General features: G+C 41.0%; 1 long non-coding RNA gene across 1 annotated transcript; it reads right to left on the bottom strand.

Moving 5' to 3' along the window:
• Positions 1–420: 420 nt before the first annotated feature.
• On the bottom strand, positions 421–14,074 carry LOC113973644. The gene is made up of 3 exons (XR_003536315.1): positions 13,702–14,074; positions 1,518–1,754; positions 421–548 (listed from the first exon to the last, which is right to left on the bottom strand). It is a non-coding gene; the product is annotated as an uncharacterized LOC113973644 (long non-coding RNA).
• Between the last annotated feature and the right edge of the window lie 10,313 nt (positions 14,075–24,387).

Below are 24,387 nucleotides of genomic sequence, written 5' to 3'. Positions count from 1 at the left end.
TTGTTCTCTTGCTTAATTTATTCTTCTCTGTGATGTCAGAGAAAAGTCTTCACTGTGCCTTTATATTTTCAGAAGATATGAAGTAATTGCCACAACTTCTAACCATTGTAAGGACTTGGATCAAAGCCCTGTGGTTAGTTAGAAGTCTTTTCATTCAAATTCAATTACATACCCTTCTGTGAATTTTACTAACAATTCAGCCCTTTCCCCTAACAGCTTCCTGATTAACATTACTTGTAAAATTGAGATGTTGCCTTTAGAGCTTATAACAAACCAATGCTTTTCGGCTCCCTGCAGTGCTGGGACAGCTTCTATACTCATATTTCCCTCCCTATTAAACTAAGGATTTAGGCGCTAACACTTTGCACTGCCCAGTTACCTGGCTTTCCTGGAGTGGAAGCATGCAGGCTTTTTATAGGAAGATGTGCATATTTCATCCCTCTCGTTGGGGTCCCTGGATGAGGAAGTGGAGAGCACTCAGTGGACTACGGTGAGCCTCAAGAAGTTTCTACAGTCAGACATCTCTGCTGCCAACTGCAGATCCTGTTCTGGAGAGCTAAAAGTGGGTGGCAGTGATAAGAGGGAGAGGGAGCAAGAATCAAGGTGCCCCGATCCTCTCTGGGATACATTTTGCATTAAGAGTAGATGAGAAACAAGAAATAGTAATGACTGTGGGACCTTAACCTGCATGCAAGATTCTACCTTACCATCTAAGAGCTCTAACCACTGATTCATATTCCTTGCTTGTTTTTCCTCTAAGTCCTAAGTATGCTTTTGAGTCTGGCTCTTAGATAAATAAGACATACTTAGTAACGTAACAGCTATCTAAGGGGCTAAAAATGATAATTGTTTTGACCTATATCCCAGTGATGGTAGTAGTTATGCAGAAATCGCTACAGTAAGTAGCTGCAGTAATTTGTACTTTTGATGTATGCCTGCTGAGCACAGCCCTTATCTTTGACCTTGGCATCAATGAAAGCATGACAGATCCCAGAGGTTTTAAGACATAGATTAGCTTGTTTGAAATTATTACTGCACTGACCTCTATTTCCAATAAAGAAGCATATTTTCTGTATAATATAATGTCAATGAATGTTGTACATTGTATTCTTCATCAGTTACAAGTAGCTCTTGTTAATTTTACTATCCATTTTCCTTGGCTATATTCAGTGTTATCAGTTATGACATAAAAAACTACAATCAGACCTGCTGTCTTATTTTATGCTTGTGCTCCTATTTTGCAATGAGGAGTTAAATATGATCAGACCACAGGTTCTGTTACTTTTTTTTTACATCTGTTACATTTTGTTTACATTGTTTTGCTCTCAAAACCAAAAAGTACTGCACTTACTTTCATGCAGTAATCCCTACTATTGTCATGAAGAAAGACTAATCTGGACTCATGGTTTCCTGAGGAAAAAAAATTCTCTCCCTCCAGTCTCATATACAAAATAGTCTTTCATCATAACACTTTCAGTGTGGTTCATGATGTTACACATTACCATCTGAGTGCTTACCTCGGCTGCCCTCAATTCCTTCTCAGTAGTTTTGAGGACATGTATTTAATTTTTTTGTATGTACTGATCCTTCAACAATAACATATGAAGCAAACATTCAAGTTTGCAAAGACTCCAGAAGGAAGAAGCAAATTGGCTGGGTACTGCTGTATTGTCACAATGCCTTCAGTGTGATAGAGCGAGAACCCTCAGACTATATCCCGGTCTGTGCTTCCACAAAATGTGTCTTCCAGTTTCCTGCCAAGAAAAAATGCCAGGAAGATCACCTGATGTGATAGGTATCTTGTATTAGATTGATTAAGTGGGAGAATTTGGATGATTGAATGAGGTTAACGAGTTTCAAGGAAGATCAGGAGCTTATCAACATAATGAACATACAAATCTGTAGTGAAGGGGAAACTGGTTAGATAGGAAAATATTCAGCCGTATCAACAACACTTTAGGTGCTCCTACACTGAAATGAGAACTATGGCAAAATAACACGAACAAAAATGTGTGTATGTAAGTAATGTTATTTTAGCATGAAAGCTATCACTCAGTTGATCATTTCTAGAACATGAATGCTGATGAAGAATAACGCCACCTGCTAAGAAACAGAAAGAAGAGGTAGAATTTTGTATATCAAGAGCATATGCACTTTCCCTGAATCCAAGCTCTGATGACAGTTAGACTCGTTAGATCTCCGCACAGTGATAGAAAGAAAAAGCCCAACAGTATTGCTGTCAGGTATGGTCTATTGCTGGTTTCTAAAATAACAAGATCAAGTGGAAGAAGCCTTTAGAAAAGAACAAAAGGGGAAAAGTGTTAACACAGTCATCTGACAGATAGGCTTTGATATTAATGACAGGTTTCTAACTTCTGACTCACTGAAGAAAGAGAATAAGACTATACAACAGGCAAGCGGGACATATCTTTAGATCCAGGAAGTTAAGACAGGACCCAAAGAATAATGTCTTCTTCAGATCTGAATAACTTTGGAAAACTGGCAACATGGTAGACATTGACCATAACATCATGAAGTGTTTCATTCCTAGAGAAAAAGAGAGACCAAACAATAGAAGAGGCCTAAAAGCTACTGAAATCATTGCAACTTCAATTCTCAAAGAAATATAAGAAAAAAAGAAACCTGAAAAAGTCTACTTATCATCTAGAAGACATCGAACTAATAAACAATAATCAGTATGGGTTTGTAAACAAAAAAAAAATCCTGTTGAACAAATTAAATTTTTATGACACAGCAACAAACCTGCTAGTTGGGTGAAAACAGATATTTTGAATTGAATAGGACTTTTGACCTTGTCCAACAGGACGTTTGCTTGGCTTCTTCCAAAAATAAACTCCTGATTAGCTTCCCACAAAACAGATAAGAAATTGGAGAAAATTTTTCAATAGGTTAAAAGTGAAAGGATGAATATAGTACTATTGGGAGATTTTTATGGGTTCTGTAATCGTAAATATTTTCATTAGGGGCCTGAACAAAATACTATGCATTAAATGTGCAAAAAGCCATGTGGGGCTGTAAGCTTATCGTAAAAGGAAGATTAGAATGAAACGTCTTGACAAATAGGAGGAGCTGTCTGAAACAAAATGAAACAATGACAGCAACTAAAAGAAAAACAAACATCTCCAAACAAACTAACAGTAGAAAAGTCCCTCCAAAAAACCCCCAGTCTTAGACAGGAAATAGTGACAACCAAAAATAAGCTACACATAGCTGTCAGTGGCATGTAGTATTAGCGTAAATAAGAATTTGTGTAATGACTGTTTACAAAAAAATCAATCATAATTAAATAATGTTACTGAAAGATAAAACCAGAATTGTTTACAGTGAATCACAGGAAGTAATCATTCTGCTCTTCTCAGCACTGATATGGCCTCCCTGGGACCCCCATTTCCAATTGCGAATGTTACAATCCAAAAGATGAGCTCATAGGAATTATTAGACAGTAAATGTGGAAATATGAAAATGTGATTTGGTTTCTCAGGAGAAAAGAAAACAATGGGGGAACATGATAGCAAGCTTAAAAAACTGCTGGAAAAAAAAAAAGGAAAGGAATAAGGTTTTTTCATATCTTCTGAGAATGAGACAAGTAGTATGGACTAGAAATGCAGCACTGGAGGTGTACATCAGACAGGTGGAAAGGGATCTAATGGGAAAGACAGGTAAGTACTGGAGTAGATTGCTCAGCGATAATGTGCTGCATCTTCCTCTGCAGGTTTTAAGAACTTAGCAGGGATCTGTCAGGAATAGTTTAGATACAACCACTCTTGCCTCAAAACGGGGAGGAAAAATGAGATGGACTTTCTGATTCTCAGCTTATTTTCTGTGATTCTGAGAAAAACTCTATTTAAAAAAAAAAAAGAAAAGAGCACACAGGTTAAAACCAGTAGGCTACTAATGACATTATAGGAAACACTTGTTTCCTGCATTACTTTTCCACTAAAATGTGTGTGCTTTACAAGTATCTTTTGTATGTTTTAAAATTCAGCATTTATTTCTCGGTCTAGAGCATATGTTCCCAGCTGCTCAGTTCTGTCCTTTTAGCACAACTCATTTTGTGGTTCTTAAAGCTTGATAACATTTCTTATGCAGTGCAGTACAGTATAGTGCTTGTACAGTGCAACTAATGAATCATATTGCCATCCCAAATGTTCTGAAGAAGACTGTTACTTGAATTAAACATCCTTGAGGTGTGAAGCAATATTCTCTATTACTGTTAGTCCCATATAAGTTTGTTCCTGTGCTGGGCTAAGGCCATCTATGACTCCTCAGTTTTGACATCATATTTTGCTTTTTTTACTGGAATTTCAAGTAGTCTGAAATGAGCTGTAAATTCTGCTTGCCTAATGGATCACAAAGAAGTACAGTCACTCAGCTGGAAGCATATTATTTCCTTATCTTAATAGCATACAGGCAGCTACTGCTTTTTGAATGCAAATTCTGTTTCTGTACCTCTAATGTGTTTGTCCTGATGGCAATTTCATTACAGAAACAAAGAGCTTCACGTAGTATTTTTTTTTTAATTAGGAAGAATAGTTTTCCACATTTGTTAAAACCTTTAGACTATTATTCACTGACAGAATTTGACTCATGTTTCATGCTGCAGAAAATGGCATAATCCAAGCCAATGAAGTTTTCCCACTCACGGTTTATTCAAAAGAATAATCCTTTCATAGGTATAAAAAGAAAGCAGTGCTCAGGATGAATGTATGAGCTTCTCTCTGCCACAGGAAATGTATAATGGAAGATCACTTAACGATCCCATATGCTATTTTTTTTAATGTTCTTAATGGACCCAGAAGATTGCCTATTGCAGCATCTTGTCTCTGGCAGGATTTAGTACGGGTGCATTAGGAAGAAGCATAGGAAACAGTAAATACCCAATAATCCCTCCTTAGTATATTTTCTTCTCTTACTAGTTTTATTAGTTATAGTTATATTTACAAATACTTTTTTATATAACTGATTGTCAAACACATCCTTTCTAAAGAAATAATTTAATTGTTACTAAACAGTGGGGGAGTGTGGGGGAGGGAAAGAAGATGCCGCATCAGAACATTTATCTTTTATATTACTCATTACTAGAAAGGAGAGGAATATTATCTCCATCAAAGCCAAATTCCCCAGTGTAAGAACAGAGAGAGCAAAATTTTCTCTTTTTTGTGCTTTTAATACAAGCAGGGGTATTCAGCCCCCTGGGCCTATGGTCAAAACTCAGTGAGGAAGCATGTAATCATGTTGCTGGCTGGCTCGGCACGTCTCAGAGATGCCACCTTTCCGGAGGTGGGCAGAGCCAGGCTGCGCAGCTTAGCTGGGCATACAGAGCATGCCTTCAAAGCACGCAGCATCCCACCTCCTCCCTGCCCCAGGAGTGGGAGCCACCAGCTGAGTGGAGGAAAGAAGTGCTGCTGTCAGGTAGGTGCCTGTATTTAGTTTTTTGCAACTACATCCTTTATACTTGCCATAAACAGGCTTGCAGGACACTGATTTTGGGATAATCGAAAGTGAAAGGTTCTTGCATTACCAGGTAGTACTCTTCAGAGCAGCCAGGGTGTGCCAGAATGCTCAGATTGGCTAAGGAGCTCTTTGCAACAGGGTGCTGTATAAAAGAGGAGTCTTCCACTCACTGTCACTAACCTGGATAGTTCCTAGGCAGACATCAAGAGAGGGATAGACACATGAACATTTGGGATCCTTAGGAAAATTGCAACAGGTGCAACAGCACAACTCAGACAGCACTGAACATGAAAGAAGGAAATGCAGTGACTAGAAATATCACCTGGTCACGTCTTTCAGAAAAAAACAAACACTTCTGAAACAGATACAGTCTGGAAGAGAGACGTGTACTTTCACACTCATATGGTTCAGATCTATCTACTTTTCAGATGTCAGAAAAACTACAAAGTACTAAATCCAAATAGTTTTCTCAAACCTGAGGCAACTGTTAAGGGTGAAGCAGCAGCACTGTTGATACACTCTGGTAAGTGTACTGGCCACACTGGCCTGTACCACATAAAAACACATATCTGCCTTACATAATTTGGAAACCTCACACCTACACATCTGGATTAACTTTCCCTTGAAGAAACATGGGAAGGCAACTCAGAGCATGAGCAAGCAGTGTACGATGTTAATCTTCTAAAAACTGCCTCCCTAGGTTAATGATTTTTACACAGGAATAAACCTTAATAAATACTATTGTTTCAAATAAGTCCTATTGCAATCAGCAGTGCAATTCACTGGTGCACTTTTTTGCTGGACAATTGGATTTTCTTAGTAGAGAGTGATCGACAGCCATGTGATGGATTCTGAACTAAGGAAGACTGGGGGGAAAATGCAGTAAGAAGGGTAACTATATGGAAATGGATTAACAGAGCTTGCAGAAGGGACACAGTGACTGAAGATGTGCATGGCTGGAAAAAGCAAATGACATTTGAAAGAAGTCTACTGAACATAACTTTGATCAGGTACCTAAAATAGCTCTGGGATTTTTCTTCAAATGTCTGATTGGTAGGATGGGAAGTGATTGAAACAGTAAAATGAGAGGGAACAAGGCAGCTGATTGGGCTTAACCCACCAACAGGCTTCTGTCCACAGAATTATTGTGCCATGATTTATTGTTTAAATGCAAATGCTAGGATGCCAGGTAGAACCTCAGTGAGCTGTGTCTTGGCCACCTGCTCCCTCACAAAAATATCTGTGCAGGTGGACTAGATGTGAACAGAATTAAAGACATTTAATTTCTTCGGATGTTTTGGGGTGGATTTTTTGGGGGGAGGAGTGCTTAAAATTTGTGTTCCTAAAGCATGTGTAAGGTTCAGCAAATACTCAGGGAAAGATCTTGAGGCATTTTTAATAGTTTCCCCCCAGTGTCACTTATCCATTGTGCACTAAGGGGTGCTTCAACCCTAACAGGGAGAAAAATAAGGTTTGCCTGTACCTGCATCTCTAGATTAAGTCCCTACATATTTAATGACACTCTCTGTGAGTCTTCTACCTTTTAATTAGGCTACAGCTAGCAACAACTTATTAAGGAAAGATTCAAACTAATTCCTTAGGAAACCAAGGTAAAATCTGCAACAGGAATGGTGTTTTAGATAAGGACTATTTAAGAAAACACAGCCCTAATAAAGGTAAAGAAACGTGATGAGGTCTAACTATTTTTCTTCTAATTGCCAAATCAATTCCAGGGGTGTTCTACTGACAGTGTACTTGCCCATATCAATACAGCAGAATCCTCTGTTTTCTACCAAACTGCTGTATGACAGAACGAGTCACTTTTCTTTACTCTTTCCTCCATTTTTAAAATAACATTCATGTTTCTGTACCTTACAAAGATTTATTCATTAAAACTTTTAAATATCTTCAAGATATTCTGAAGTTTATATACTTGACCTTTGGTAATTTGATACATTTAATTAGACAGAATTAAGAAATCTGCTTGGGTTTATAGAATACCTAGACAGCCAGGTCTATATCCAAAAATATCAGTCCATAAATTCTCAAAAATATATTCACCTAAAATGTATAAATAGCTATATATTCCTCCAAAGCACATAATACTGCCTTTGTCAGAGACAAAATCCATTTGAACCAGTACAAGTTTTCTCATAAAACATGTTCTTGTGTTTCAGAACTTTCTATTTATGTTCCTAATGAAGAATTTTGAAAATTAAAGGATATACATCTTAATGAGTCCCTTAGTGGCTTTTGGCAATTCCCTGTTTCATTCATTCTGTTGAATATTTTGTAAGTATGCATTATCAGAACTTGATTGAAGATGAAAGTAAGGTGTCAAATATTTAATATTAAAATATATACTAAATAAAAACACCTCTCTTTACTAGATGTAATCATCATGGCTAGGCTTCGCGAACGAAGATTTAGGAAGGCTCTATCCACATTTGTTACAAGCACGCTGGTGGCTAATGAGGCCAATACGAGATAGACATGTCCGATTGCAAAAGGCACAGCAGAAAGACTCCTTAGGTGGTATATTCTGCAAGACACGGTTCTTTCTGCATTGTCTTTTCTCCTCCAGAGTGATCCTGCGTGCTTTCTCAAAGGAAACAGCAACATTATAGATAGTGTGCCTCCAAGCCTTCCGATTTGAGGCCAGAGTAGACCAGTTATGTTAATCAATATGGCCAAGGCTGAGATGTTGTTTCAGGGAGTCCTTGTATCTTTTCTTCGGGGCTCCTCTCTTGCGGCAGCCAGTGGCAAGTTCACCATAAAGCAAGATGTAATACTAGATGTAAGAGCTGTTGGATTTACATATGTTACTATATTTTTTTTCTACTTTGTCAAAGCGAGAATAGTGAGAAAAATTATGCTCAGTTGGATGGCAGCAGAATCATTTAGACTTCTTATGTTACCTCTGTAAAATAAACCAGGACTGTTACTATGGGCAAGGATTATAACCTGAGATATATTTGTGCACCATGAGGTAGGGGTGTAACTATTTCTTTCTATACGTGCGAAACCAAAGTACAGAAAAATGCAGAGAGTTCCTCAGGGTGGCACAAACAGCACTGACAGAGACAAATTCCAAGGTTTTCAGGTTGACAACTGGACTATATATTTAGTTTCTAAATTGAAATGTAACTCAGCTTGCCACCTAAAGCCAGCTGTCACAGGATAATTTTATTACACTGAGATGGGAATGAAACTCCCAACTCTAAGTGATTATTATACTTTTATAGGAAAGTGTTATTATATTTTTATAGGAAAGATATAATCATGGTGGTTAAAAAAGACCTTTTGTATTCTAGTAAGAAGACTTCCACTAGATACAAGCATATAAGAACTCCTAATAGTGGTGCGTCACCTTTAACTGGCCTTGAAGAAAGGTAATGTGATACCACTCAAAATAGGCAAAACCATAAAAAGTAGTTTCTTGTTTACTCAATCACTTAGTACTAGAATAACTGGAAATGCCAAGAACTATTGAACAGAAGTCAACTTAAAACTGCCACAACATGCTAGAGTATTTCCTAATGAACAAACCAAATTCACTAACACTCAGAATGCTATCTTTATTGAGTCTAAGGAATAAATGGGATACATGTCTTTAAGTTTTATATTTAACATCCTGGAGGCAGCACGTGTTTTATGTTCTTGAAATCAAGTGACCATGGGAGGGTTTCACGTAATTTTTACTGTTTTTAAAGGTAGAGCTCACATTGAAGTACACAGTCTATATGTAAACCAAAAGCCTTTGAAATAAAAAAAAATCATCCAACTTTTAAAAATTTATGATTTACATTAATCTCTTGAATCTTTGATATATAACAATTATTTAATTGCGGAATTTAGCAAGACATAGCTGCTAAAGCGTGCAACGGATGAATGCTGCTTTAATTTTGAAACATTACATTTATTCCTGTCTTCCCATTGCAGCTATATTGAGTGCAACTGCAGTCAAGCTAAATAAAGCTCAACAAACCAGTACCATTTTAAACGATGCACAGGTAAAGAAACTAATGAATGGAATGACTTCATTTGTTCAGTTTCTTTCAGCTCAGGCAGAATGACAGCCAGTCTGGAGAAACTGCTAATGAAACTTACTGCCATTCTAAAAATAAAAATCCCAGCTTGAAATGTAATACCTGTGGAATCTAAAGGAATTAGAAATGTAGCTATAAGTAACTTTTTGGAAAGATATCAGTGTATTACAATGTTTACTGGTAATCAATAAGCCTGGATTAACCATTTTGAAGGACTCTCTATACCTCTCTGTATTAAGGAGCTTTATTTATTGAAAAAAGGAAAAGGAAGTTAAATCCCCATATCCTGTTACCATTGTGAGAATTGAATGTATGGGATTTAACATAAGAAATTGCAAAGGGAAAAAAGTGCTACTCCAGGCTCAGAAAATATTACTCTTTTTTTAGTAACTTATTCCATACAATTCATTTTGTGAAAAGTTTCATTTCACTTGAAAAATGAAATCCTGCATGAAAAGATTTTTTTTCTGAATGGTTATAATCTTAAACAATTTTTTTTTTGCCTCAGGCTCACATAATAAACAATTCCAATCTCTCAGATCACACTTTATAAATCACTGTGGATTTTGCATGCATGTTCATCTTCTCTCCCAGCCTCACACTAAACTTAGATGGATAGACACTACATTTATGTTGCAATCAATCTCACTCCTTCTTAGGACAAGAATTTCTAAAAGCAGGCACAATAATAATTTCAAGAAGTATGTATCTGGCAAGTAAAGGAGAATAGTAAAAAAGGGGAAGAATCTAGTACACACAGGTTTCCTAAGCCTAGCCAAGTCAAAACAGGAATAGAGAGAAAGTGTGGGATGATACCTAATCCACAAGGAGATTTATATGCACAATAATGTTCAAAGCATTGGTCACGTTTCCTTAATTATCCCTCATTTTAACCAGTCTTACATACACCTCCACACATGAATACAAAATAGATGATTGCCTACCATCTTCTGTAGAAGATGTCAATTGTTCTCGTGGATCACAGGAGAGCTAAGAGGTGAACACATCAAACTGACCATGCATGGAGCAAGCCAATCTAAACTTCCACCATTAATACAAGGACCTGTAGGTAAATTAATACACAAAATTGTGTACCTCTAAGTTTAAATCAGGTGCTTAATTATGAACAGGAATTTGTTGGCATCAAAAGGAAGCACACTGTAAAGTGCAAAGTAAAGGAGTGGTGTCACATGGTAATTCTAGTGGATGAAGGATTGCATGACGTTATCAGGCAGAACCTCTTGCTTCCTTATTCTAGGCACTATTTTTTGTGTCTTTTAGAAAGCAAAGGTTCTCTTTAAGAGAAATGAAATATTGATTTCAGGTTCTAGCTAGACTCCATTAAGATGCTCTTTTAAGTTATATTGTGTCTGCAAAGAGTGGAATTTTATGAACATAAATCAGTTTTCTAATACCCATAAGTGGGCTTTTCATAAGCACCCATAAATAATTCACCCAACTTTCCTGTGAATCAATAGAACTTGACTCACAGCTTTCCTAAGCACTTTCAAAAAACCTTACCTGCATGTCTGGTATTGAATATATCAATTATGACAAAGTCATGCTACAGGCAGCCCGTTTGTTTCTAAACACATGAGCAAGAGAAACAGCCTCGTGGGGAAATAAAGGACAATTGATGACTCACAAAGCATTTCTCTGTGTATTGAAAGCAGATGATTTGAAAGTGTATTTGAATAAAGAAAGAAGACCTGACCAATGTGATATATGGTTTAGAATGCCTCTCGGTCTCTTAGCTCTGCCTACACTGCCAGAGGCACCACTCCTGAAACTCCAAAAGGTGCTTTAACACAACAGACCTGGAGCCTAGGTCAGTGCAAAACACAGGAAGTGGGGAGCCAGCCCTTAAAACTCAAAGGGACACTCCACTCCAGCCAGGGTTAAGTGGTCCTGGCTCAGGCTCTGACCAAAGGCTCATCCTATTCGGGGTGAACATCAGCCCTGGAAATCAAATTAACAGAAAAAAAAAATGGTGCTTCCTTCCTTACCTCATTCTTACAATGGTCCAAATTTTTACTGCATCTTTGACAATTCTGTCCAATTACATAACCCTGTGAGGAGTGGAGTGGATTACAGGAGAGCAGGTCAGCCTGAGGGAGGCATACTGATATCCAGAGAAGACTACTTGTTCAGCGAAGGGTCAGGAACAGTTTTATTTTTCAACAATTACAATTTGACATGACTTGTTCCACACTGTTATAGTGTGTCCTGGTTTCCACTGGGACCTTTTCTTCCTAGTAGAGGGTATAGTGCTATGTTTTGGATTTATTGTGAGAATGATGTTGATAACACACAGACGCTTTAGTTGTTGCTGAGCAGTGCTGGCATAAAGTCAAGGACATTTCAGTGTCTCCATGCTCTGCCAATGAGGAGCTGCACAAAAAGCTGATACGCAGCATAGCCATGATACCTGATCCAAACTAGACAAAGGGATATTCCATACCATGGAACATCACGTTCTGTCTATATACTGAGGGGACTTGGCTGGGAGGTGCCGATCACTGCTCAGGGACTGGATGGGCATCGGTCAGCAGGTAGTGAGCAATTGCATTATGCATCATTTCTCTTTATTGGGTTTTATTCCTCTCTCTCTTTTTTGTTGTCTCTGTTTTCATTATTGTTAGTATTGTTATTATTGTTGTTGTTATTATTATTTGGATTATTAAACTGTTCTTATCTCAACCCACGGGTTTTACCTTTTCCTGATTCTCCTCCTCATCCCACTGACGTGAGCGAGGGGAAGATGCAGGATAAGTGAATGGCTGCATGGTACATAATTGCTGAGGTTAAACCATGACACAGTAGTAGTATGTTTTCTTAGGAGCTGCAACAAAATCAAAAGATGCTATACACATATGGACAGTTGGTAAATTCTGCTCTAATAGATATAAAATTCAGAGACAAAGAATTTTATTTTCTTTCCAAAAAAAAGGACAGAAACAGAGGCATTCACTTCCTTGATCAGATAATGACTTACATCTTTACAGCGTTCTCCTGGAGACAGCTGTCACATGTGTAGATGTACACTTAACTACAAAGGTTTTTATAGCTGCTTCTGATACAGAGCTTGACCTCTCTGAATAAAGACAAATACTATTGCCCCTCTGATTTATGCTGGTGAGTACCTGGAGTACTCTAACTACTACTGGGGTCCCCAGTACAAGGAGAGGTGGACAAACTGGAGAGCAACCAGTGAAGGTCCACAAAGACAATGAAGGGAGTAGAGCATCTCCTGCAAGAAAGGGCTGAGAGTGTATCCTCCAGGCTGTTCAACCTGGAAAAGACTCTGGAGAGGATTTATTCCTACATATATCAATAGCTGAAGTAGGTGTGCAGAGGCTAAGCCAGGCTCTTTTCAGGGGTACCCTGTGACAGTGGGCATAAACTAAAACATGGAAGCTTCCCTCAGAAGATCAGAAAAGCCTTTTTTTACAGTGAGAGTGACCGAGCACTGGCAGAGAATGTCCAGGGCTTGTGGAGTCTCCTTCCTTGGAGATGATACTCAAAAGCTGTGTGGCTATGGTCCTGGGTCACCATCTCTCAGTGACTTTGCTTGAGCAGGGAAGGTTGAACCAGATGACCTCTGGAGGTACTTTCCCACCTCACTCATTCTGTGGTTCTGTGACTCAAAACACTATCATGCAAGCTCAGAAAGTACCTCCAGGTTACCTGATATGGGAGGGTTCGAATGGTCCTGTATGTTCAGGAAGAGTCAGATTTGCCTCATGAAGGCATCCAAATCTTTTTTTTTTTCCATCAGGACTGCACAGAAAACTAACAAGAAAAACAAAAGCATAAGGGCTGCGATAAGTGAAACATCTCCCTAAAAGCATTAGTTCTGTTTTCATAGCGTGTGTTGCAGGTGACTGGACTTTTCCCAGTTGGTTGGCAGGCTACAACTTATAGCAACTTGCTTCACATCAGTGCTGTGAGTCAGAAAGTTTGCAGCTTGATCTTCATCTGAATTCCTTTACAGTAGTGTCTTAGTGCTTCTGTTCTGTGGTGGTCCTAGTCATGTAGTGTCACAAGGAGTGTACAGAGTAGAGGCCAACTGTAGTTAAATACAAAAATTGAATACAGTATTATTGTCTTGGTCCAATAATTAATGTATTGTATCACCTCTGTCTTTTGAGAAAGCTCCTCTTTGCACCAGTCTTACTTGAAAGTAACAGTGTTCTTTGTACACCACTGTTTTTCAGTGACTTCGGTAGTCTTTGGCCATGATCTGAAAAGCCTGTAGCAGGTACTGTCAGTGTGGGCATTAAATGTGAGGCTCTGCACAGGGCATGCCATGGGGAAAAATTTCTCTATGAAGTCTTTGAGGTTGTTTTTAAAGACTCTAAGGAAAAAGGAGAAGAAAATAAGGTTTTCAGAGGCTTGCTACCAAGCATTAGATTAGGATTGGTATTAAAGGTAGTCCCTTTGATACAAAGTAATTGTAAATCTACTTCACTTTTCACTACCACCTTGTGAGAAGAGTGGTAAGTAACAGGAGAAGTTATTCTGGGGGATATTTGGAGTAAAGCATGAGAAAGCAGATGATGTGGAAGGACAAGAGAATTTCTTACAAGCCATTGGGGTCGTTGGTACCAGGGCAGGAAGGAGAAAAAGTTGATCATACTGTGGAAATGCAATACAGGGAGCAAAGGCATGACCACACAAAATGTTCAGTAATGCATTTTATAGACAAACATTGCATAAAACAGGATGACAAAACCAGCAGTCACGTTTCACAGTTGTTATCCTCTTAACCTAAAAAGGCCTTGCACGGGTCTCTTTAGGATTTTCTGATGCATTTTGTGATGGAGAATAGATTCTTAGCCCCAGTCTTGAGCATTAGATTTGACGTTATTTCTGCAATTTTCAGTAGGAGCTGTTTTTGTGTAAAGTAGTATCATTCCTGACACTAATAACAAAGTATACAGTAGTACCCTTCTTGGTAGGGTGTGCTACCAGGCCCGGTACCCAGCAGGGGTGTGGTACCTCCATGGAGTTCAGTTCCTTGTCACCTGTGATTCAGTGAAAGAAACCTGGTGGCCCCGCTGGCGGCGCTTGCTCCACCCTGAGGAGGTTGGGACGTCCCGTTCGAGTCTTAGGGCTTGTCCCTCATCACGTTCCATCTTCCTTAGCTTCTCCCGCAGTGTTTGGCACCAAATGCTGCAGGACCTCGGTGGGGATCTGCTCCTTGTCCCCTGCGGTTCAATGAAAGCAACTCGGCACCCCCATTGACTGCGCTGGCTCCTCCCTGAGGAGCCCGGGACATCCTGTTCAGCCCTCAGAGTTTGGCCCACATTGTGATCCATCCTTAGCTTCTACTGTAGTGTTTGGCACTGAATGCTGTCAGACCTGCCTGGGTTAGGCTCCTTGTCCCCTGAGGTTCAACAAAAGAAGCCCAGTGCCTCCCCGACAGTGTTCACTACTCCCCAAGGAGGCACAGATGTGTCCCAGGCCCTGCCAGTGTCCTTGTCTAGCAAATTCTCTCTGTGCCCTCAGAAGGCACCCAATGTGATGGGGGTCCTTTGTCTCCCCACCTACATACATCTGTCCCTGACAGAGGAGGCCAGGCACCATGGCCCTTCAGGGCTGCCCCATGCCTCCAAAAGGCTTGTTGTCACAGGTGTCACAATGACTCCTTGGTGACATCACAGGGCTTTCAGAGACCACACCCAGAAGATACAATCCCCGTCCTCAGAAACATAAACTTCCCAGACAGCTCAACTCATGTGACTGCTCTGTTGTCAAGCAGAATTATGTTGCCGTGTTTTTCATATAAATTCAGGTTTCACAGGTTTCGCTGTTCAAACCCAGCAGTATGTTTTAGAAATAAACCATCTGAAGGCAGTTCTTACTCCTCAGATTACTTTCTCAAGAGCAGGCTTGGTGTGAAATAGTATAATTTCTGATACTAGTACTATTTTTGTAGGGTGTGCTACCAGGTTCTGTGCCTGACAGGGCTGCAGGACCTCCACCAGGATCACCTCCTTTTTGCCTGTCCTTTTCTCCTCCTTTATGAATTAGATCATCATCACTGATACTGAAGTGTGTGATGCTTTTGCAGAGCTTTCTGTGTGCTAAGAAAAGTTAAAGTTCTTGCTTTTTGGCTACAAATTAATTCTTGTATAATATATAACAATTAAAAAGAATTACAGGGAAGAGTGATTACACAGTCCTATCTTGAACACAGTCAGTGTTCTTAGGAAAACAAATTCGTCCGTTTTGTACAGATACCTTAATGGTCTTTAAACTAACTGAGCAACCTGCCTTTAAAAAGAAAACTTCATTCTCGTCCCTGAGATTTGTCCAGTTCTGAGCACCCTGACCACCTGAATTACCTGTCATTGTAATTTGAAGCTCTCCTGCAGAACAGCTCTAGACCCAAGACAGTGCTATGGAGAAAAAAAGTCTCTGTATATATCCAGACACACAGATCCATGCATTCAGAGATCCTTTAACTCTCCCTGGAGCTTTGCTTACACATGTGAAAATTCAAGGTATCTCACACAGAGGAATTTGTAAGTAAAAAGTCACACATGCATGATACTGCTCTAAGCCATCATCCTGGACTCTTTCATCACCTTGCTTTACCAACATCAGCATGTGCTTACAGGCTTAAACCAAAGGCTTTTCTTAACATCTTTTTCTCTATGTCCAATTTCTCAAATTTTATGTTCAATGACTAACAGTTTAACTCTTTTTTAGGGTGAGACCCTGACAGAAAAACCTATGCTGTTAGAGCTACACATTGAGTCAGTAGAGTCTCCCAGAGAGGACTGAGCATCATTGCCATGCATGGAAGGGAAGCTGGCACATACTCAGCTGAAAGTTTATGGGCCCTGATGGGAATCACCCCAGAGTAATGAGGGAAATAGTGAAAGAACTTGTCAAACCAGTCTCAATCATCTACCAGCAGTCCTAGTTAACTGGAGAAGTTCCAGCTGACTGAAATTTAGCAAGTGTAACACAAGAAGGATCAGAAGGATGATTCAGGGAACTACAGGCCTATCAGCCTAATCTCAATTGTGGGCAAGGTTATGGAAGAGATCATCCTGAGTACCATTACACAGCACGTGTAGGACAGCCAGGGGATCAGCCAGCATGGTTTCATGAAAGGCAGATCATTCTTGACCAACCTGATCTCCATCTATGACAAAGGGACCTGCTTAGTGGATAAGAGAAAGGCTGTGGATGTTGCCTATCTAGACTTCAGTAAAGCACTGTCTCCCACAGCATCCTCCTAGAAAAATTGGGTGCTCATGGATGGACTCTTCAATGGGTAAAAAACTGCCTGGATGGTTGGACCCAGAGAGTTGTGGTGAATGGAGCTAAATCCAACTGGCAACCAGGCGCTAGAGGTGTTCCCTGTGTCCCAGTTTTGGGGCCAGTCCTGTTTAGCATTGATGGCCTGAATGTGGGGATTGAGTTCACCCCAGTAAACTTGCAGATGACACTAAATTGGGTCAGAATATTGATCTGCTCGAGGATAGCAAGGAACTACAGAGAGACCTGGACAGGCTCAATCAATGGGCCAGCTGTATGAGGTTCAATAAGGGAAAGTACCTTGTCCTGCACTTGGGTCACAGCAATCCCATGCAGTGCTACAGGTTGAGGGAGGAGTGGCTCAAGAAAGAAAGGAACTTGGGGATGCTGGTTGACAGCCAGCTCAATATGAGCCAGCAGTGTGCCCAGGTAGCCAAGAAGGCCAATTGCATCTTGGTCTGTATTAGAAATAGTGTGGCCAGCAGAACTAGGGAAGTGATCATCCCTCATATTCAGTGAGGCCACCCCTTGAGTATTGCATTCAGTTCTGGGTCCCTCACTTAAAAAAGGACATTGGGGTGCTGGAGAGTGTTCAGCAAAGGGCAAAAAGGTGTGTGAAAGGCCTAGAAAACATGTCCTATGAGGAACAGCTGAGGAAACTGGGTTTGTTCAGTCTTGAGAAGAGGAGGCTCGGTGGGGACCTCATCTTTCTCTACAACTACCTGAAAGGTTGGTCTCTTCTGCTGTGCCTGCAGTGAGAGGAATTGAGGAAATGGCCATAATCTGAGACAGGGGAGATTCAGATTAGATGTTAGAAAAAAAGTTTTCAGTGTTAGGGTGGTCAGGCTTTGGAATAGGTTGTCCAGGGAGGTGGTGGGGTCACCATCCCTGGAGGTGTTTAAGAGGTGTCTGCATCTGTCTCTGGGTGATGTGGTTTAGGGGTTTAGGGGTTACAGTGGTAGTGCTGGATTGACAGTTGGACTTGATGATCATAAAAGTCTCTTCCAACTTTTATGATTCTATGATTCTACGAAAGAAGAGTGAAATAGAATCAGAATTGAAATCAAATCTTCTGTTTTGCCCATTTATATTATTTCCCCTTCTGCTATTAACAATTGGGTGGTCTGTCCATTGAGAAAATTCAGTACACAGGAATTACTTGTTCCTCTGCTCTCCTGAAGTAAATTCCAGCAGTCTTTCCAAAACACCATGGAAACTTATGAGAGCACAATTTTTCAAACGCACACAGATGGCTTGCCTGCAACCTTATTTAAATATCACTTTCAGTGTCCCAAACATGAGCGTGGCATTAATGAGAAAGGTAATACAAGAAATGCAAACACATTAAGAAGGAGCACAGCATGAAGAGACAGAGAAGCATCAGAACAGCTTCTCTGAAAATCCACATTAAAACTAACCAATTAGTGAGATGCCATCTGTTCCTCCAAACTTCATTCATAGCAGGAGGTTCTCCTGTTTAATGGAATTATTAATTCTTCAGGGTTTGGAAAAATGAATGATTAGTTGTACTTTTTCCCTCTGTCTTTTTTTTATTGGATGAATCACTACATAATTATTTACCTTGGAAGTGTCACTAGGGCAGCAACCACCATGGTGCAGTAGTATTTTTTGCTTGTAGCAGTGTTGTATAAAATTTGGCAGGATCTATATTGGCTGGACATCAAGGATGCTGCACTTTTTTCTTTTTCCTTTTTTTTTTAATTTAATTCTGCTACATTCCTTCAATGCAGCTGTGATAATCTCCTGTTACGGTTCATTTTGGTTTTGGATAGTTTTCCAAGAAGGAGATCAGTGTAAAAACAGGAGTGAGTTTCACACCAAACTGGGTGGAATAGAATCATTACAAGATTATGTGTAATCCAGGTTCCAGTAGAAACATATTATTGCTTGGGCTTTGTCAAAGTTTGGCCCAGACTTGTTGAAAAATCTGTAAGTGTGGCCTTAATTTTTGCTTTAGAATGAGCTGAAACACAGCAAAACTTGCTGAGTTTTTCCAAGACAATTAGTTTTTACTTCCAAACCCGGTGGAAACTGGAAAGAATTATTAAACCACTTCTCCTCTTCCCTCTTTTTCTACTCTTTCTTCTGATGTCAAGATTTCCAAAAACTTCAGCAATTTGGGTTCTATTGAGGTCACATTTTTAATACAGTTTTTCACAGGCTGTGGATCATGTTAACTAGGAGTATAGAATACTTTTAAAAAACTTCCTGTGTAGAGTGAAAAAGAAGACATACTCAGGTTCTAAAACTTTGATTTTCCAGTTTCACTGCTTGCAAGTTTCTTGATGAAGAGAAGCCTTTTGGCCGGAGCACAAGTCTTATGAGGCTGAGGAAATTGGGGTTGTTTAGCCTGAAGAAAAGGAGGCTCAAGGGGTACTTCATCACAAGATGGGGATGGGTCTTTTCTCCCAAAGAAGAAGTGATAGGACAAGCAGAAATGACCTCAAGTTGTGCCAGGGGAGGTTTAGATTGGATATTAGGAATAATTTTGTCACTGAAAGGTTTGTCAAGACTTTTCACAGAAAGGTTTCCCTGCTCAGGGAAGTGGTTGAGTCACCATCCCTGGAAGTATTTAAATAACCTGTAGATGTGGCACTTAGGGATTTGGCAGTTAGGGATTTGTCAGTATTAGGTTAACAGTTGGACTTGGTAATCTTAAAGGTCTTTTCTGACCTAAATGATTCTGTCATTCTATAAGTGATAACAGTATTACCCTTACATTCAATAGCAATATTGATGATGAATTTGGACCATCATATGAGTCCTTCACACTATGACAGTACAGCACACTAGGGTTAAATATTTGTCTTTTACTCATAAGTTTCCTGGAAATTTTTCCTTGATAAAACATTGTGCTGTGTATCATGATCTGATAGATTTAATGCACTAAACTGGGGCTTTTATGTTGGAATTACTACAGAGAGAAATAAAAGAGAATAGTCTTCAGAGTTTTGCAATGGAAATCATAGAATCATAGAATCATCCAGATTGGAAAAGACCTCCAAGATCATCAAGTCCAACCCTTGATCCAACACCGCCGCGGTTACTAGGCCATGGCACTAAGTACCACATCCAGTCTCATCTTAAAAACCTCCAGGGATGGTGAATCCACCACCTCCTTGGGCGGCCCATTCCAATGTCTGGTTACTCTCTCCGTAAAAAATTTCTTCCTCATATCCAACCTAAACTTCCCCTGGTAGAGTTTAAGATTGTGCCCTCTTATCCTACTGCTGGCTGCCTGGGAGAAGAGACCGACCCCCACCTGGCTACAACCTCCTTTCAGGTAGTTGTAGAGAGTGATGAGGTCTCCCCTGAGCCTCCTCTTCTCCATGCTAAACAATCCCAGCTCCCTCAGCCTCTCCTCATAGGACTTGAACTCAAGTCCCTTCACCAGCCTTGTTGCTCTTCTCTGGACCTGCTCCAGCACCTCAATATCCTTCCTGAACTGAGGGGCCCAGAACTGGACACAGCACTCCAGGTGTGGCCTCACCAGTGCTGAGTACAGGGGAAGAATCACTTTCCTTCCCAGTGCTGGCCACACTGTTCCTGATCCAGGCCAGGATGCCATTGGCCTTCTTGGCCACCTTGGCACACTGCTGGCTCATGTTCAGCTTCCCGTCAATCCAAACTCCCAGGTCCCTTTCTGCCTGGCTGCTTTCCAGCCACTCTGTGCCCAGCCTGTAGCGCTGCATGGGGTTGTTGTGGCCAAAGTGCAGGATCCGGCACTTGGCCTTGTTGAGCCTCATCCCGTTGGAATCAGACTATCTCTCCAGCTTGTCCAGGTCCCTCTGAAGAACCCTCCTGCCATCCAGCTGATCTACCCTGACATGGTGTCATCTGCAAATTTGGTAATGGCACACTCAATCCCCTCATCCAGATCATCAATAAAGATATTAAACAGAACTGGACCCAACACTGATCCCTGGGGGACACCACTAGTGACCAGCTGCCAACTGGATGCAGCACCGTTCACCACCACTCTCTGGACCCGGCCCTCCAGCCAGTTCTTAACCCAGCACAGAGTGCCCCTGTCCAAGCCGTGGGCTGCCAGCTTTTTCAGGAGTATGCTGTGGGAGACGGTGTCAAAGGCTTTGCTGAAGTCCAGATAGACCACATCCACAGCCTTCCCCTCATCCACCTGGCAGGTCACCTGGTCATAAAAGGAGATCAGGTTGGTAGGACAGGACCTGCCCTTCCTAAAACCCCTGCTGGCTGGATCTGATCCCTTGTCCATCCTGTAGGTGCTGTGTGATTGCACTTAGGATGATCTGCTCCATAACCTTGCCTGGCACTGAGGTCAGGCTGACAGGCCTGTAGTTTCCTGGGTCCTCCTTGCAGCCCTTTTTGTGGATGGACATGACATTCGCCAACTTCCAATCATCTGGGACCTCCCCAGTGAGCCAGGACTGTTGGTAAATGATGGAGGGGCTTGGTGAGCTCTTCTGCCAGCTCCCTCATCCCCCTAGGATGGATCCCATCTGGTCCCATAGACTTGTGAGGGTCCAAGTGGCTCAGCAGGTCATTAACTCTTTCCTCCTGGATTACAGGGGGGGTTATTTAGCTTCCTGTCTCTGTCTACCAGCTCTGGAGGCCAGTTGTTCTGAGGACAACCTGTCTTACTGTTGAAAACTGAGGCAAAGAAGGTGTTAAGTACCTCAGCCTTTTCCTCATCTTTGGTGATTATGTTCCCCTATTTGTAGAAGCACTTCTTGTTATCCCTAACAGAAGTAGCTAGATTGAGTTCAAAGTGTGCCTTTGTCTCTCTAATTTTCTATCTACATGACCTAACTATATTCCTAAACTCTTCATGAGTAGCCAACCCTTTTTTCCATAGTCAGTAAGCTCTCTTTTTTCCCCTGATTTCCTTCAAAATCTCCCTGTTCAGCCAGGCTGTCTGTCTTCCCAGCCGGCTCGCCTTTCAGCACACTGGGACAGCCTGCTCCTGTGCGTTCAAGACTTGCTTCTTGAAACATGTCCATCCCTCCTGGACCCCTTTGTTTTCAAGGGCTGTTTCCCAGGGTACACTCTGAACCAGTCTTTTGTGTAGGCTGAAATCTGCCCTGTGGAAGTCCAGGGTAGAAGTTTTATTGATGGCCCTCTTTGCATCCTTGAATATTGAAAACTCTATTATTTCATGATCACTGTGCCCCAGACGGCCTCCAACCACCACATCTTCCACCAGCCCCTCTCTGTTTGTGAACAGCAGGTCTAGAGGGGCCTCACCCCTGGTAGGCTCATTTACCAGCTGGAGCAGAAAATTATCCTCTATACACTCTAGGATTCTCGTAGACTGCCTCTTCTCTGCTGTGTTGAGTTTCCAACAGACATCTAGCAGGTTAAAATTACCCACAAGAATGAGGGCTGGTGATTTTGAGACATCTGCCAGCTGCTTGTAGAATAATTCATCAACCTCATCATCCTGATTGGGTGGTCTATAACAGACTCCCACAGGAGTGGGATGTCAGCCTTGTTGGATACAGGATGTCAGCCTTGTTCTGATTCTGATCCACAGGCACTCAACCTTATCGTTACTAACTTCAAGTTCTACGGAGTCAAGAGACTCTCTAACATATGGAGCCACCCCTCCACCTCTCCTACCTCACCTATCCCTTCTGAAGAGCTTGTAGCCATCCATGGCAGCACTCCAGTTATCCGAGTCATCCCACCATGTTTCCGTGATGGTGACTACATCATAGCTTTTCTGCTGCACAATTAAGGTAGTAGTTTAAATTAATGAGTTCCTATCCATGTGTTTATGTGGCTGTAACTGTTGGTACAGCTGAGTGAAACCTCCAGGTAATCCTAATATGCTTCATACAGAGCCTGAGGCAGTCCATGGCTTCAAGTACTCCAAGAACTCTAAACCACTGAGGATTCCAGTGGTGAGCAGAATCCGACCTCCTGCCTCAGGCTTCTCACTCAGCTGCCTTCTCCAGGAACAGCTTTGCACGGTGTTGCTCCATGATCAAGATTTCCAGACACAGCAGTAAATTGTTATAGATGAAGTAATAACATTCACTGACATAAGCATTACAGCGTGTTATTTGACAGCTAGGCTTATAAAGAAAAGTGAAGATTTATTCCTTTCTTTGCATTCATTTTGTCTCTAATACGCCCTAACAACAAGTTTTTTTTATACAAAGCAGAGGTGCTTGCTCTGCAACCCTCACTTACTGAACTCGGCCACCCTCCTTGTCTCTGGGTGGCTGCTGAGCAACATGTAGGACCAAGAAAATTTCAGGAGCTGGAAGTTCCCACATCGTCTAGAAATAAACATGATAGTTGGATATGTGTATATCTTGACTGAAGGGATGTAGGAGAACTTTAGAATAAAGCAATGTTACAATTTGCTGTTAACTCAGGCAAAGACACAGTCTCCATCCTGCTAAAGGCTTTATCCTTGCAGTGAGGAATGGGTGCAAAGCTGTAAGTCAGTTGTTCATATAGGAAATAGTTTCCAAATGGTAGGTGCAGCATTAAGTGCCCAGGTGCAAGCTCCCATCACATCCCTAGTAAAACATTAAGCTAAAAAGATTTACAAATATATCTAACTGATTTCTAGAAGCGTAGCTCCTTTTCTTCAGGGTTGCTCTTTGGCAACTTTCCTTGATCCCTGAAACCACAGGAAAATAGTTTCCTTGTCATTCCTCTCGGGGTTTGTCTAGTCCCTGCTCCAGATGCAAGTTCCTTATGTCCCTTGGAATTTCCTTCTCTTGTTTTAGGTTACATTCCCATAAAACTTGTCATTTGTTGTACTAAACTACACATAAAGCTTTGCAGCTTTGAGTCCCAATTCTGGCTGCTAGCTTGAAGTCATGAAGCTTCCCTAAACTCTCCTTCAGCAATCTCACTCTGGGTATCCAGGACAAATCAACAACCCTAAATAAAATCTTTTTTTCCTAATCATAGCCTCGTTGGGAAAGATAAAGGCAGCAAAGAGCTGATGGGCAAAATTCAAGCCACATATTACATCCCCTAGCTTAAGGCAGGGTAGAAACAACACTGTGCTCGTGATAGCTAGTCCCTCAAGATTTGAACCAAACTTTGCAATTCTTTTTGTTGTTAATCAGTAGCTAAGAAGTATGATTAAGCAAGTGCATTGCAAAACTTGTAGAAACTTGTATGCTTAAATAAACCTTTGTTTTTAGGAAAAGGAAAAACAATCCCAAGATGAATGGGCTGTCTGCCCAATAGCCACCAGGAGTGAAGTCAGCAGGACTGAGCAGTAACTGAAGGGAAGGGAATTCCAGCAGGGCAGATCCTGACCATCAACCCATTGACCGTCTGCTAAAACAGAGGGAAGAATTGAACATGAGGACTAATTACACAGAATGACAGAATATGCTGAGTTGGAGGGAACCCGCAAGGATCATCGAGTCCAACCCTTAACCGTGCACAGGACCATCCCCAAGAGTCACACCATGCCCTGAGAATATCGTCCAAACACCTCTTGAACTCTGTCAGGCTTGGTGCTGTGACCACTTCCCTGGGAAGCCTGTTCCAGTGCCCAACCACCCTCTGGATAAAGAACCTTTGTCTAATATTCAACCTAAACCTCACCTCAACT

The sequence above is a fragment of the Neopelma chrysocephalum genome, unplaced genomic scaffold (assembly GCF_003984885.1).
Source record: "Neopelma chrysocephalum unplaced genomic scaffold, ASM398488v2 Primary Assembly neopelma1_104, whole genome shotgun sequence".
In the NCBI taxonomy this organism is placed as follows: domain Eukaryota; kingdom Metazoa; phylum Chordata; class Aves; order Passeriformes; family Pipridae; genus Neopelma; species Neopelma chrysocephalum.
This window is presented reverse-complemented; position numbering and strand designations above follow the sequence as displayed.